The sequence below is a fragment of the Petaurus breviceps genome, unplaced genomic scaffold (genome assembly GCF_028583685.1).
Source record: "Petaurus breviceps papuanus isolate PSGF00001 unplaced genomic scaffold, PetGlider_PUasm1.0 68, whole genome shotgun sequence".
Classification (NCBI taxonomy): Eukaryota; Metazoa; Chordata; class Mammalia; order Diprotodontia; family Petauridae; genus Petaurus; species Petaurus breviceps.
This window is the reverse complement of record NW_027186452.1, coordinates 213,698-231,083: the sequence shown is the minus strand read 5'-3', so window position 1 is coordinate 231,083 and position 17,386 is coordinate 213,698. Positions and strand designations below refer to the sequence as shown.

The 17,386-nt window shown below is 37.4% G+C and overlaps 1 protein-coding gene and 1 pseudogene across 2 annotated transcripts in view; both read right to left on the bottom strand.

The window, feature by feature from the left end:
- The window catches only part of PPP2R5C (protein phosphatase 2 regulatory subunit B'gamma), a 228,199-nt gene that overhangs the window by 151,105 nt on the left and 59,708 nt on the right, over positions 1-17,386 (bottom strand). The window lies entirely within an intron of this gene.
- On the bottom strand, positions 8,684-15,671 carry LOC138174048 (large ribosomal subunit protein eL6-like; annotated as a pseudogene).

The following is a 17,386-nucleotide window of genomic DNA, read 5'->3' as shown; positions in this document are numbered from 1 at the left end:
TCAGATTTAGTGCTATACCAAATAAATTGAGGGAAACATTGAAGAACTAGACAAAATATAAAAAGTCTCAAAACTCAAGGGAAATAAGGAAAAAGTTACAGCATTACCAAATCTCAATCTATATCCTAAAGCAGCAGTTATCAAAATCACTTAGTACTAGTTTAAAAACAGAGAAGTAGATTAGTGTAAAAAAATAGATAAATGGGGAAAAAAAGTAACAGAAAATAGTCTAGAGTTTGATAAATTACTGGGGAGAAGAACTCCCAAGAATATAAATTACTTGGGAGAAGGGCTCCCTTTTTGATAAAAACTGCTGGGAAATCTGGAATGCAGTTTGGCAAAAATTAGGTTGACCTCATAAATTCAACCAACCAGCATTTATTAAGTACTTACTATGTATGTCTGGTAGGGGCAGCTAGGTAAGCACAGGAATAACAGTCCCGGGAGTCAGAAAAATTCATCTTTCTGAGCTCAAATCTGGCCTTAGATACTTATTAGCTATGCGACCCTTGGTAAGTCACTTAGCCCTATTTGCCTCAGGTTCCCCATCTGTAAAATGAACTAGCAAAGGAGATGGCAAACCATTCTAGTAAATTTGCCAAGAAACCCCCAAATGGGGTAATGAAGAGTCAGACACAACTGAAAATGAATGAACGATAACAGAAGTGTTTCTGGCACTGGACATATAAAGACAAAAATTAAACAGTATCTGCTCTCAAGAGGTTCGCATTCTATCTCACATCATGTACAAGATCGAAATAGACATGTGGCCTGAACATAAAAAGTCACATTATTAAAAAAAAATCAGAAGAGAATGAGATCATGTACATTGCACAACTATGGCTAGAGTAAGAATACATAACCAAACCGGAGATTAAGGAGATCAGCAAACCTAAAATAGATAATTTCAATTACAGAAAATGTAAAAGCTTTTGTATGACAAAATCAATGAAATTTAGATGAGAAGAGAAGCTGTCAACTAGGGAATATAGTCTTTATATCAAACATCTTTGTTAAGGTCTAACATCCAAAATACAAGGGGAATTAACACATATATAAAAGAACAGGAGTCATTTCTTAATAGATATGTAGTCACAAAGATAGGAATAAACAGTCCACAAAAAGATAACAAACTATTGAGAAGACTCTCAATGTTCCAACAACTGTAATGTTTTCTCTCATGCCCAGAAAACTGGCAAAAATGACAAAAGATTGTAAAGGAAAATGGTGGAAGGGCTGCAAAAAGCAGGCACGTTATATGAGTTCATAGAACTGTGAATTGGTTAAACCATTCTGGAAAGCTATTTGGAATTCAATGAAAAAAGTGAGTAAAATGTCCATACCCTTTGAGTTAGAGATTCCACTGCTTTATGTATATATTCTTAAGGAAGCAATAATAATAAGCACACAAAAATATTTCTTAAAATACTTTTTGTAGTAGCAATTACTGGACACAAATCAGTCTCTCATCACTGGGGGAATGGCTAAACAGATTATGGCACATAAATGTAATAGAATATTTTCATGCTAACAAATAACAATTTTGAATACTGAGAAGCAAGTAAGAGTTATGGTAACTGATTCAAAGTGAAGAAAAACAATATACTCAATGACTACAAAAATGTAAAATAAAACAACAACCAAATCACTGAAACTAAATGCTGTAAAATTATAATGAGTGAGGTTGGCCCTAAAAAGGAAATGTGAGAAGGCAACTCCTTCCTTTCTTTAAGAAATGGAGAACTCTGGATATGTAACATCAAAGACAATGTCAGACTTTGTTAATGTGTTAGGTTAGTTTTGCTGTACTATTTTCTCTCCTTTTCTATTTTTCTTGTGAGGGATGGCTCTCTGGGAGAAAAGATGAAATGATGCATTGGGAAATGGAGGTGATATAAACAATATTATAAAAAAATGAACTACGAGTGTGAAGAATTCAAAGAAATATGTTAAGATTTATGTAAAATGACAATGAATGAAGTAAACAGAACCAAGAAAACAATTCATGGCAACACTTTCTGTTACATATAGCAAAGTACTAGAAACTACCTCCTGACTTGGTAATGACAGGATGGAAAGGGACTGAGAAACTAGAAGGACCAAAGAAGTATTCTAAGCATGAAGGTGGCTCGGTGGATAGTTTCAGTCCTGGAATCAGGAAGACCTAAAGTTTAAAAACAGGCTCAGACATCTACTAGCTGTGTGACCTTGGGCAAGTCACTTCACCTCTCTCTGTTTCGGGCAAAATAAAGGCATCTACTTCTCAGGATGGTTGTGAGGAACAAAAGAGATGATATTTTTAAAGTGCTTCATCCAGCACATTACCTGACATAAAGTAAATGCTAGATAAATGCTTATTCCCTTTCCCCCACTAAAAAAAGAAAGGAGGAGAGAGGGGAGAAAAGGAAGTTCAGAGGGAAATATAGACAAGCAGGTCAGCTTTTCAAATAAAGATGCTGAATTTATTCTATAATTTTAAAAAGATGCTGTACATAACACTTCATGGCTTCATATAATACTCTTATTTTTTAAAGCACATGAAAATGTTAATATTCATTGGTGTTTGTCAAGTTCAGAATAACAATAAATTATTCAAAAACATAATGGCATACAAATGTAATGTGATACTATTCTGTGGAATACTTTGGTTACATCTCCAAAGTACTGGTATGCTATCTCATTCATATCGTATTCCTCAATGTAATTATTTATTGTTTCCATGATTTGTTCTTTGACCCATCAATTCTTTAGGATTAAATTATTTAGCTCTCACTTAAATTTTACTCCTTTCAAGGCCCTTTATCATAATTTTTATTGCATTGTTGTCAGGAAAGAAGAATCAGTGAACAAGGACTTATTAAGTGACTACCATGTGCCAGGCTAAGTGCTGGGGCTAGGGCAAAAGGTAGTCCCTACTCTCAAGAAGCTCATGGCCAAATGGGGAAGAAAACAAGTCAAAAACTATGTTCAAACGAAAAAGGTAGAAGGGGGCCAGTGAAAGGTGCTGACCATTAAACAGAGAATTTTATATTTGATCCTGAAGGTGATAGGCAGCCACTGGAGTTTACTGACAAGGGGGTGACATGATTAGACTTGAAATTTAAGAAGATCAATTTGACAGATGAGAGGGTGACAAATTGGAGTAGAGAGAAACTTGAGGAAGGGAGACCAACCAGCAGGTTATTGAAATAGTCCAGGAGTTGATGAGACCCTTCACTAAGGCTGTGTCAAAGGAGAGAAGAAGGTATAATCAAGAGATGTTGTGAAAATCTAGGCAATAGATTAGATATAGAAGGTGAAGGGTAGATGGTGACACCTAGGTTTTGAGCCTGGGTTACTGGAAGGATGGTGACATACCCTCAACAGTAATAGGAAAGTTAGGAAGAGACTGAAGGGAAAGATGAGGTTAGTTTGGGACTGACTATTGAAAACGAGATGTCTCTGGCACACTGAGTTTGAGAGATCCAACAGGCACTTGGAGATACAGCTGTAGGTCCAGACATACACAATAACCCAATATAGGAGAGAGTAAATCCCTAACAACTGTAACCAAATATTCAATAGGAAAAAAATATTTTCCACAAGGACTACATTACTACCTATAAGACACGAAGAGACAAACTATGAAAATAAAAGCTCTGGAGAAAAGAATTGGAAGGAGAATAGTTTAGAACAGAAAGTAGCAAACCTTATTCAAGTATCAGACTCCCTGAAAATTAAAACGAACCAAACAGAAATAATGACCAAGACAGCAAGAAATATTAGAACAAAATCAAAATATTGAAAAAAACAACAACAGAAGAAAAGGCACATGACAGATTTTTATATATATAAATAATAACTAGAAAGCAACTGAACTGGAAATCAGGTCACAGAGGGATAATTTAAGAATAATTGGACTTTCCCTCCCTCAAATTACCTTGCACTTATGTTCTGTATTCTGGGATATACATTTATATCAATATTGATTGTTTCCAAATTGCCTAAATTTCTACCTGTATCCCTACCCCTCTCCACTCCCAGAGAGTCAGCCCAGAAAATAAAGAATCTTTTTAGAGGAAAAAAAAGAGGAAAAAGAGGGGAGAAATCAACAAAACATATAATGCATCAAAAAAAAAAAAAGAAAAATACATGCAATCTTGATTGAACATGTATAGCCTATATCAAATTGCTTACTGTCTCAGGGAAAGCTGGAGGTGAGGGGGAGAGAGAGAAAATATGGAATTCAAAATTTTTTAAAAAATGAATGTTTAAACTTGTCTTTACACATAACTGGGAAAAAAATAAAATATTATCTCTTGGGAAAAAAAATTGGACTTGCTGAAAACCATGGTCACTCCAGGAGTAACCTAGTAACGTCTTAGCCTAAAACCAGAGTTCTGGATCAAAGAAAAAATGTTCCAATGAGTCAGAAAGGAGTTCAAATACAAGGAGCCACAGTCAGGATCACAGACCTGGTGACTTCTATGAATGATGAGAGGAGACAATAAAATATGTTATTCCAAAAGGTTAAAGATATGTGCTTACAACCAAGGATAACTTAACCGGTAAAGTTAAGAATAATTCTACAAGAGGAAAAAAAAAAGAACTTTTTATGGAATAGAAAACTTTCAAGTATTCTTAGTGAAAAGATGAAAGTCAAGAAGGAAGTGTTAAATGCAAACAACAAAAATCAAGATAAACCTGGAATAAGAAAATTATTTGAGCAATTGGAAGTGGCTAGAAGATGATAAAGTGCTAATATTCAGTGCCCCTTCAAAACTTTAGTGGCTTCAAAGGGTTAAATAAGGAGTTAAATAAGAAAAAACAAGGTATCTGGAGGCATATTAGTTCTCTTCTGAGGGTTTAAAGAAGGGAAAGAAAAGTGAAAGGAATATACTAGTGTAGAAAGGAAGAAAATAAAGGTGGAACTTGCTATTTCTCATAATAGAAATATCTATTTCTCACGCAGAACATGAAAAATTAATGATGGGTGGGAGAAAGCAGGTATCATATGAACCTCATTCTTAAATGAAAGGGGCAAAGGAGAGTAGAAAACACTTCCCTCTACATACACACAAAAAAGTTTGGTGTAGAAAAATGTATCATACTTGACAGGGAAACAGGCAAAGATAGGGGTGGGAGGGTGATAAAAGTCAGGATAATAACAGAGAGGAAATAGTCCAAAGCAAAAAAAACTTCCTAAATTTCTAGGTGGGAGGGTGGGGTTAGGGGATTAAAAGGAAAAAAAAAAAAGAATAATATCAAAATGGAAATTACTAAAGGGTTATCCATCTATTCTGGAATGACTGAATAAATTATGGCATACAAACATAATGAAATATTCTTCTGCTATAAGAAAAAAGACTTGCACAGAATCTTGGGCAGTATGAACTGATGAAGAGAAAAGTGAGCAGAAACAAGCATGCCCTCTACAGGAGGACATTGAGAAATCTATTAAGACAAACGACTTTCAAAGACTTAAGAAGTCTGAAAAGCAACGAACAACCATGTGTCCAGTGAAATAATCATGAAGTTTGTCACTCAGCTCCTGAAAGAACAATAGCAATAACAGAAGAAAAAGACATAGAAGGAATTAAAAGAGGGAATAAGATAATAAAACTATCTCTTTTTGCAGACTATATGATGACCTACTTGGAAAGTCTCAAAGACTCAACTAAAAAGTTAGCTGAAACAATTCATGATTTTAGCAAAGTAGCAGGATATAAAGTTCCTATATATGATGAACAAAACCCTGCAAGAATAGATAGTAAGAGGGGAAGCTAGGTGGCGCAGTGAATAGAGCACCAGCCCTGGAGTCAGGAGGACCTGAGCTCAAATCCAGCCTCAGACACTTAACACAAAAACTAGCTGTGTGAACTTGGGCAAGTCACTTAACCCCAATTGCCCTCCAAAAAACAATAAAAAAAAGAATAGATAGTAAGAGATACCCTATTCAAAATAACTTTAGACAGTATATACCTGGCATGTGAGTACACCTACAAAAACAAACTCAGAAACTATATAAACAAAATTATAAAAAACTTTTTATACAAATAAAATCAGATTTAAGTGACTGGAGAAATATTTAATTATTCGTGGCTAGGTGTAGCCAATATAATAAAAATGACAATTTAACCTAAATTAATTTATATATTTAATGCCATCCCAATTAAATTACCAAAAAAATTTTTTATGGAATTACAAAAAAACAATAACAAAATTCATTTGGAGGAATAAAAATTCAAAAATATCAAAGGAACTAATGAAAAGAACACAAAGGAAGGAGGTTTAGGAGTATCAGATCTTCAACTATATTACAAGGCTGTGATTATCAAAATTATCTGGTACTAAGAAATAGAAAGGTAGATCAGTAGAACAGAGTAGACATACAACTACAGTGGCAAATAAATATAGTAACCTTGTATTTGAAAAGTGTAAAGACTTAAGTTTTGGGGATAGCAATTCATTATTTGGTAAAAATTGTTAGGAAAACTAGAAAGCCGTCTGGCAGAAATTGGTCATTAGAATATCTTACACCATTTACTAAGATAAGATCAAAATGGATAAATGACCTAGATATAAGGAGAGATATTACAAGAATATTTGAAGATCATAATATATATTACCTATCAGGTTTCTGGATAGGCAAACAGCTTATAAATAGACAAGTGATAGAAAGTAGTGTGAGGGATAAAATGGATACTTTCTATAACATTAAAATAAAAAGTTTTGAACGAATAAAACAAATGTAGCCTAGATCAGAAGGAAAGCAGAAAACTGGGGGAAAAAATTAGAGACATGATTAGATCAAAGACCTCATATCTCAGAAATATTTTACATATTTGTCAAATATATCTGTCAAATCTGTAAGAGTCATTCCCTAATTGATAAATGGTCAAGGATATAAACAGGCAGTTTTCTGATGAAGAAATCAAAACAATATATAGTCATATGAAAAAATGCTCTTAAATCTTTATTGATTACAGGAATACAAATTAAAACAACCTTATTTTAAACCTATAAGATTGACTAAAATGACTGAAGGGGAAAGTGACAAATACTGAAAGATATATGGAAAAATTGGAACACTAATTCATGGTTAGTGGAATTGTGAAATGATCCAGTTTTGGAGCACAATCTGGAATTATGCCCAAACAGTTACTAAACTCCCTAGATACCTCTTTCCCTCTTTTACTTTCTACTTAATAGTATTTTGTTTTCTCTAATTACACATAAAGACAGTTTTCAACATTGACTTTTATAAGATTTTTGAGTTCCAAATTTTTTTCTCCCCCCGTTCCTCCCTAGGAGTAGTAATCTGCTCCTTTAAGCAAGTAATCTGATATAGACCATACATGTACAGTCAAATTAAAGAATTTCCACATTAGTCTGCCTATATACTCTTTGATGCAACAATACCACTACTGGATCTGTTTTTAAAGATTAGGGAAAAAGGAAGAGAACCTTTATGTTCTAAAATATTTATAGTAATTCTCTTTGTGATGGCAAAAAACTAGAAATTGCAAGGATGCCCATCAATTGGGGAATGGTTGAACAAGTTGTAGTATACCATTGTGATGGAATACTACTGTACAATAAGGGGCAGGTAGGTGGCGCAATGAATAGAGAACTGGCCCTGGAGTCAGGAGGACCTGAGTTCAAATCTGACCTCAGACACTTGACACACTTACTGGCGGTGTGACCTTGGGCAAGTCACTTAATCCCAATTGCCTTGCCTTCCCCCCTCCAAAAAAAATTACGAGCTTGACTGTTCTTAGAAAAACATGGATAGACTTGCAAAAAATAATGAAGAGCAGGGCAGCTAGGTGGTGCAGTGAGCAGAGCACCGGCCCTGGAGTCAAGAGGACCTCAGTTCAAATTCAGCCTCAGACACTTAACACAAAAACTAGCCTGTGACCTTGGGCAAGTCACTTAACCCCAATTGCCCTCCAAAAAGCAAAAATAAAATAAAATAAATAATGAAGAATAAGATGAACAGAACAAAGGACCAAGCAAACACATCCAGTGCCCGTTTCCAAAAATATAAGATTCTTTATGCATTAGGTCCATCACCTCTTTTTAAAAATTTATTTTATTCTGAACTTAAGAAATAAATTTAGCATTTCCATAACAAAGTTGAATAGAAAAAGGATGATTGTACATGAAACTGCAAATCTATTATGTATATATAATTTGCTACTCCTTTTAAATATATAATAAAGTTATCATGTAACTTCTGCCCCCTTGCTCCCAATGGCTACCATTAGGCACAAATAGGTATTTTGTGGTTAAATTTACCTAGTTTTGAGATGGGAAAGTTGAGGTCCCCCACTAGTATAGTTTTATTGTTTATTTCCTCCTGTAACTCATTTAACCTTTCCTTTAAGAATCTGGATGCTATTTGCTGCATATATATTTAGTATTAATATTACTTCACTGTCTGTAAGTACCTGTAAGGGTAATAGAATTTAAAGATCCCTTTGTATTGGCTTGGTTTTCAGGTTAAGTGTTAAGACCCAGAGCTTGTGAACACCACAAGTGGGATGCACTTGTTGATGTGACAAGAGGGGGCTGAACAGGGAGGAGCTGTTGAGAGAGGCTAGAAGAACTTTTGGAAACAGTATCGTGGAGGGAGAGAAGGGGTGGGGGGAAGAGAGGGGGAGAGAGAGACAGAGAGATGGGGAGAGAGACAGAGAGAGGGGGAGACAGAGAGAGAGAGAGAGAGAGAGAGAGAGAGAGAGAGAGAGAGAGAGAGAGAGAGAGAGAGAGAGAGAGAGAGAGAGAGAGATTGAGAGAAAGTTGCTGAAAATGAGGATTCTGAGAGAGAGAGAATTGCCAGGGGCCTGAGTTGTTGAGAGAGAGAGAACTGCCAGCCAAGGCCACCCGGACTGCTGAGGGCCAGTTGGAGCTGCCCAGGACTTTGGAGAACTGCCATCCGGAGCTGCCGAGAACTGAGGAGGCATGACTGTGGTGCTGGTATTCTGTCTGTCTGTTTTGATGTTATTTTGTCAGATTTGTTTGTTGATAGAGGCCTCAGACCTTATTGGGCTCAGGGTGATTTTACAGGCAGAAGGTGAACTGAAGAGGATGCCAGTAATGTGCATGTTTGTTATTGTGGCTTTGTTAAGCTTTGTCTTCCCAAGAAAAGAAGCGGCTGAGAACTTGCCTTGGGTCAAGATGAAAAAAAAAAAAGACCTCTCCTTGGGTAATGAATGATGTGATGTTTTATGATGTTGATATTGTAACCTAGTTGTGACCTGGGGTGGATGGCTTTTGTGCTTTCCCCTGCCCCTTGCGAGGGTGCTGGGTGGTGACTGATGGTATTGTAATTCAGTTGCGATCCAGGGGTGGAAAACTTTTGACCTTTGTACTTTGTGACTTACCATATGAATGTACTTTGTTTATGATTGGAAACTAATTTCCAATTGAGGATTTACTAAATGATTGAGTTACTCTGTATTTTGATTTTCTCATTTCTGCGAATGTTTTGCCTTAATCTGTCACTGAATAAATGTGGAGTTTGCTATGCCTATAATATGAACAATGGAAGCTGCTCTTGCTTGGTGTTAACAGTACGTCGTAGCAAAATGTAGTTTCCATTCTTATCTCTTTTAATTAGATCTTTTCTTGCTTTTGCTTTTATCTGACTGAGATCATGATTGCTACCCAGTTTCATTTTTTAAAAATTTCAACCAAAGCATAATAGATTCTTCTCTATCCCCTCACCTTTACTCTATGCGTATATCTCTACTTCAAGGTTATTTCTTGTAATAACATTGTAGGATTCAGGTTTTTAATGTTGTCTGCTATCTGCTTCCGTTTTATGAGTAAACTCATTCTATTCATAGTTAGGATTACTGTATATTTCCCTCTTTCCTACTTTCCCCTCCATTTAGCTTTTTCTTCCTCTTTTCACTCTCTGTCCCTCCTCAAAAGTGTTTTGCTTCTGATCACTGCCTCCCCACACTGGTCCTCCCTTTTATCAGCCCCACTCTGTCCACTTCTCTTCTTGCCTCCCCAAGGAGTAAGATAGATTTCTATACCCATCTGAATATTCCCTCTTTGATCTAATTCCAAGGAGAGTAAGTTTCAAGCGCCTTGCCATACCTCCTCCCACCCCCACCTTCTCCTTCAACGTAAAAGTTCTTTGTGTTTCTTATATGTGAGACAATTTACCCCATTCTACATCTCTCCTCCTTCTCTTACCCCTTAATTTTTTTGTTATTATTCCATCATAGTCAACTCAAGCTGGTACCATCAGTCTGCTCTTTCTAACTGCCCTAATAATGATAAAGTTTTTAAGAATTACAAGTATCATCTCACCATATAGGAATATAAACAGTCTAACTTACTGAATGCCTTATAATTTCTCTTTCCTGTTTACCTTTTTTTTTTTTTTGCTATTGCAAATATTTTAATAAGTGTTCTCTGCAAGGCATTTAAAACACCAGTTTGTGAGGATAAACTCCATTGGAGAGAGAGAAGACAGAATGCAGGTAAACACAGAGCTGAGGAATTTTCTTGATTTGGGGTAGGATCTGAGAGTCTACTGTTTTCTGATCAGCCTTGCGCTGCTCTGTAATCTCGTATTTCTCTTTTTCTGTGTCAAAAATCTCTCCTTCTTGGTGTCTAGGTTTACACAGCCTCTTCTTCTTGAAGTAAGCATCAGTAAGATGATTTGGAATTTTTACACCTGAAAGGTTAAGCCGGGTAGAAGTGGCAATAACAAATTGCTGATGGGTACTTCTCAGAGGAACACGGTTGATGGTCAGAGGCCCAGTCACCACTAGCAAGCCACTAGCCAGTTGCTTCAGGAAAACCACTCGCTTGCCCCTGTGGCGGCCAGTGAGCATGATCAGAACAGTACCTGGCTTGATGCTAGCTTGGAGTCTCCTCATATGATGGCTAAAGGGCTTTTTGTCATGACTTTAGCAGCTTTCTAGGCACATCCTCAGTAGGGTAATACCTAGGCATTTTGCGAATCTTTACCACTCGAGTTCCTCCATTCTTATCACCACCAACAGGCTTTGAGATAGTAGCAGGCACTTTTTCTTTCTTCTTCCTTTCAATCCGGGTTTTTGGGGCAGTGTATTTCCACTTGTACATGGCTCTCCAGGAATACAATGCAGACCTGGAGTATCTACCAATCCCTCGGGCCAGGACTGGGTTCCGACTGCAATGCTTTTGAGGCTTTTTGACCTTCTCAGCTACATCTTCCTTTTTGTTCTCTTTTTTTTTCCTTTTTGACCTTCTTTTCCTTGGGTGGCTTTTTGTCCTCCATCTTGAGAGACGGGAAAGAGCCCTGTTTACCTTTTTATGCTTCTTTTGAGTCTTGTATTTGAAAGTCAAATTTTCTCTTCTGCTCTGCTTTTTTCATCAAGAATGCTTGAAGGTCCTCTATTTCATTGAAGTCCATTTTACCTCCTTAAGTATTATACTTAGTTTTGCTTCATAGGTGATTCTTGTTTGTAATCCTAGCTCCTATGCCTTCTGGAATATTGTATTCCAAGCACTCTGATCTTTTAATGTAGAAGCTGCTAAATCTTGTGTCAACCTGACTGTGGTTCCATATTATTTGAATTGTTTCTTTCTGGATGTTTTTAATATTTTCTTCTTGACCTGAGAGTTTTGGAATTTGGCTATAATATTCCTGGGAATTTTCATTTTGGGATCCCTTTTAGGAGGTGATAAGCATATTCTTTCTATTTCTATTTTGTCCTCTGAATCTAAGATATTAGGCAGTTTTCCTTTATAATTTCTTAAAAGATGATGTCTAGGTTCTTTTATTGATGATGCCTTTCAAGTATTCCGATAATTTTTTATTTTTTGCCTTTTGGAGGACAATTGGGGTTAAGTAACTTGCCCAAGGTTACACGGCTAGTTTTTTTGTGTGGGTATTAAGTGTCTGAGGCTGGTACTGAACTCGGTTCCTCCTGACTCCAGGGCCGGTGCTTTACTCACTGTGCCACCTAGCCGCCCCTCCAATAATTTTTAAATGATCTCTCCACAATCTATCTTCTAGGTCAGTTATTTTTCCAATGAGATACTTCACAATCGATTTTATTTTTTCATTCTTTTGATTTTGTTTGTTTCTTAAATGTCTCATGTAGTCACTAGCTTCCAATTGCCCAATTCTAATTTTTAAGGAATTATTTTCTTCAGTGAGTTTTTGTACTTTCTTTTCAATTTGGCCAATTCTACTTCTATGGAGTTGTTTTCTTCTGTGAAGTTTTGTACCTCCTTTTCCATTTAGTCAATTCTGCTTTTTAAGAAGTTCATCTCTTCAGTGGATTTTTGTGTTTCTTTGACCATAAGGTCTATTCTGTTTTTAAGGTTATTTTCTTCAGTAATTTTTTGTGCCTCCTTTACCACGTTGTTGACTCTTTTGTTGCATTATACTCTCATTTCTTTTCCCAATTTTTCCTCTACCTCTCTCATGTGATGTCTGTAATCCTTTTTGAACTCTTCCAGAAATTTTTTTTGGGGGGGGGCAAGCTGAGACCAATGTCTTCTTCCAAATTTGTGTTTTAATCTTCCCTTTCCCTATTGTTGTCTGCTGATTTTTCCAGTCTATTTCTTGACTTTTAACTTGATGTTAAAGATGGACTCTGCTTTCAGGGTAGAGGGTGTATTGTCTCAAACTTCAGATTTTTTTATGCTGCTGTTTTCAGAGTTCTGAAGTCAGTTTACAGCTCTTCCAGGTGGTATGATCTAAGGAGAGGTGTGGTCACTGCTCTTTTCATCTGTGCTCTGGTCTGTGGGCAACCCAGAGGCACTCTTTTCCACCCCAGAACCGTGAACTCAGTCTGTTCTTGCTCTATACTATGGTACTAGGGCTTGGAACCACGTATGAGCAATGAAAGAGTCCTGCTCCCAGTGTTAGCAAAGGTTCCCCTGTAATTTCCTTCTGACCAGTTATCTGATTGACCCCCTTACTGACTGTTGGCTTAGAGTTCCAGAAAATGCTGACATAGATTCAGTCACCCCCAAGACCTGCTGCTGGCTTGCTGGGGTATGGCCTGGGCTGACTGCACTTCACTGTTATCGCAGCGAGGCAGACCTTTTTAATGTCCTTCAAGTTAAACTGGACTGGAAAACTGTTTCCTCCTGTCCTTTTGTTGGTTCTGCTGCATCAGAATTCACTGAGACATTATTTTAAAATTATTTGGAGGAGAATCCTTGCTTGTACTCTGCCCTCTCAGCTCCACCTTTCCTGATCTTCACTCTTAAGAGTCATTTGCTATATGTATTTTATCCCTCATGGCTAGAATGCCCTAGCCCTCTAAGTTGTACCTGAAATTCTTTCCTTCTTTCACGTTCCATGAGAGATGCCATGTTTTCCCTTACATCTTTTCTTACTTCTTCCCCTCCCTCAACTAAAAGTGATTTTTCCTGACTCAAAATTTCTCATTATATTTTGTCCCCAGATCTTTTTTACACTAAGTATAATATTTAATTTATCATAGCAGAGTTATGTGCATGTATAGCTTTGCCTATTACAACATAAGATTTTGAGCTTTAAGAGAGATCATGGGAGTCATCTTGCCTCCTCTTCTTCATGATGAGGAAAGTGAAGCCCCGATAGAATATGAGACTTGCTCATGGTCACATAGATAATAAACTGAAGAATTACGATTCAAGCCTAGATACTGACTCCAAATCAAAAGCACTTTCATATGGAATCATGGTGTTTCCTGCCAACTTGACTGTGGGTCTTCTAAGTGCCAAAGAGAAGCCCTGAGGACCTAAAGCATTTTCTCGTTTTTAAAAGATTAATGTTATAAAGACACATAGTGCCAGGGGGTGAAACAACTTGAAAAAGTAGAGTTATAAAGACTGTTGGGAGCTGAAAGGGACTTTAGATAGCTTCCAGTTCAACCTTTCATTTTAACACATAAAAAAAACAAAGGGACAATAACAGGAATAAAGAAGAAGACTTACTAAATATTTATAGTCAAGAGATAACTGACAGGACTTGGCAGTTAGATCTTGGATATGAGGGAGACAGAAATCAGATGGCACTAAAAAAAGATATTTGGGCAATGGCTGAACCACAGACAGAAATAAGTCAGTAGTAGGAGTAGGTTTGATGGAGAGAAAATATAGACAAATGTTACTTTAGATAGCTTGATAGTTTCCATATTCATTTGGCAAGTACTTATTGGGTTTCTACCATGTGAAAACTTGTGGTAGGCTTTATGGGACTATATATACTAAAACTGAGTGAGAAACTAATATTCACTATCCTTTAGTTCATTTCAAAGCAACCATTTGCATGAGAGACACAAACTATGAATTTCACAATGCATCAGAAGTTTTTCTGATCTAGTTCCTTCTACTATATTGTTTATGAGAAATACACTTAAAACAAAGATTCATAAAGAATAATATGAGGGGCTTGAGCAGGACATATTATGCTTTAGGTGAACTCAAAAAAGCAGTAGCAGCCTTCAGTATGTCAGACATTGTTAGAAGAAAAAAACTACATTATACTTAAAAGTCTCACAGACAATGAAATACTTTTATTTCATACATATGCACAAAATTCCAAAGCAACTAAATAATTAAAGAAAAAGTTAATAAAATTACAGGCAATGCTATGATAGTCCTGGACCACATCCTGACCTAGACAAATCAAATAAGAAAATAAACAAGAAAGAACTAGGGAGGGGCGGCCAGCAAGGGGTGGCTCAGCAAGTAAGAGCACCGGCTCCAGTGTCGGGATGACCTGGGGATCAAATCTGGGCTCAGATACTTAGCACCACACCCAGAAATAACTGGCCATGTAACCTTGAGGAAGTTACTTAACCCCAATTGCTTATAAAAAAAAAAAAAGAAAGAAAGAACTAGGGACCTGAATAGAATTTGAAAAAAGTTAGCTATTATAATTCTCTGGTGACCAATGAAAGGGAATAGAAAGAAATACATATTCCATAACTACATAAGTGACCTTTAGAAAAATTTTCCAAGAAGGCATAAAAAACTCTCATAGAAAAATGCAGAAAAATCACAAATATTAAATATACTCTCACTGTTATTTCCTCTACCCCATATTCAATGTTGCCAGGTCCCATCAGCTCCACCTTAGTAACATACTAACATGCCCCCAAGGGCAACTAGGTGGCACAATGGATGGAGCACTGGGCTTGGAATCAGGAAGACATCTTTCTAAGTTCAAATTTGGCCTCAGACCCTTAATGGCTGTGAGATCCGGGCAAGACCCTTAACCCTGTTTGTCCATCTGTAAAATGTGCCAGGGAAAGAAATGATACCTTTGCAAACACCACCACCCGAACATGGGGTCATGAAGAGTCAGACACGATTGAAATGAACAAACAACAACAAAAACACACCTCCGTTCTCTCATCTCATCTCAGTCACCACTCTGGTATAGGCAAATCAATCACTGAAGCTGACTAGCGAGTTGTAAAAGGACTGACTTGCCTAGGCAAGGGATTGAGCTCAGTTGAAGTTATGTAACATGAACTTGATGTGGACTTAGGCAGCACAATTTTGTGACTTTCTCCAACCTCATTCAGCAGCATATGTGAAGCAGTGAAGATGGTGGAGGGTAGAAGTGATCCAAGGCTGAGGGTTGACAGCACAAGACTGGTGATATGACAAGGAGGTCAGAGACTCAGAGAGGGAAATACAAAATTAAACGGCCTCACCAAGGGATCAAGATGGACAGGGGAGGGGAAGGAAAAGAGTGTAGCTAGTGCAAGGGTTGATAGCCTGCGAGAGAACTGAGGGGTGGAGGTATTGGAGGTCATGCAGATAAAAACAGAGGTTGGGGTTCCAAGACAGAGGGAGAGGGGGACAACGATTTGTAATCAGACAAGGGAGTTTCAGAATTTGTGGCAAATTTATGTGTGTCAGTGTAACAGCAAGCACCCTAGCATACCCAGGATGGCGGCTACCACAGGTTCTTAGATCTGCTTCTCTAAAGGAAAGCAACTCAAAATGGATTAACAATCTTACCTTAATCAAACATATGTCATTTACCTAGTTCGGAGAAAAAAGGTCAGCACCCCAAACTTCAGAGAATACAGAGGTTACAAGCAGACAAAAAATACAGAGAAACAGATCAGCAGACATGCCTCCAGCTGTCTGACCATTACATCCATACCTAGTTAATTACCAGAGAGGGAAGCACCAACATCTGGGTTTTCAAAGCTGGGGGGCTGAATGGCTGCACAGAGTCTCATCTGGTCAAATCACATGACTCTTCTCAAAGTGAGCCCCAAAACAATATATAGCCTTCTCCTAGCTCAGAGAATGTAACAACCCTCTTGACCCACTGCCCAATCACAAAGTAACAAGGTGTGGGCATTCCTGAAAAACAAGCCTCCTGTCCACATGACCATATTCAGCCTATTAGGAAGCAGAGTATATTTTCAAATCAGGGAAGGTTCTCATAGACCCTTACGCCTATCAAAGGTCTGAAGGGCGGGGAAGATCTTCAGATTCCCATTCCCATAACAGTCAGCAAGATCAAGAGCACAGCCAGCTTTCAGTGTGGCTAAAGTTTGGTGGAGGCACAGGTCATGAGAGATAAGTAAACTGAGGAGCTGTGAGTTTGAAGGAGCATCAATGTGTATGTTGAAGTCCCCTAGTATGAGGGCAGCAGTTAAGGAGGGGAGAAAGACTGTGAGTCAGGCACTGAACTCACTAAGGAAAGAATGGGAATGTCCCACAGGACAGGATATAAGAGCTACAAAAATTTCTATTGTGTGGCAGATCTGGTCTGAGTAAACCTCAAAAGAGAAGAGATAACTGAGTGATGGTAGTAGAAGGAAAGCCTAGAGGTGGCAATGGGGAGCAAGGAGTATTTCAACTATCCTAGCTTAATTGGTGAGTTAGGAACAATTAGTGAAATTATTTGTTTTTGCAGCCCAGCACCTACCATAGTGCCTGGCACTTAATAAATGCTTGACATGATCTGCCAATGTGTTCTGGCAGAACCTTGGAGAACCTATGGTTACCTCAATACCATGGTGAGGCTTCTTGTTAGGTCTTCATATGGTAATTGTACACTATTAAAGTTTAGAAAGGATCTATACTCTGAGCTGACCCTGAAAGTATTTGTTCATTTGTTATGAAAAAGCCAACACACAAAGAAAGGTAGATGATTTAGGAGTGGAACTGATCTACCCCTTCATTTTGCAGGCAAGGTCTATATCTTAGTGAAGATGTTTTTGAAGTCATTTTAGGGACTTTTCCTTGGACCAAGCAAAATATTACACTTAACAACTGAGGAGCATTAACATGTTACTGACAGACCACTATTATTTCTTTAAAGTTCATATGAAGTGGTCTGAAAAGACTGAAGACGAAACATACCTTTTGCTTCTCAGTAGACAGGTGGTAGATCAGAGGTATACATTTTTTATTCATGACAAAT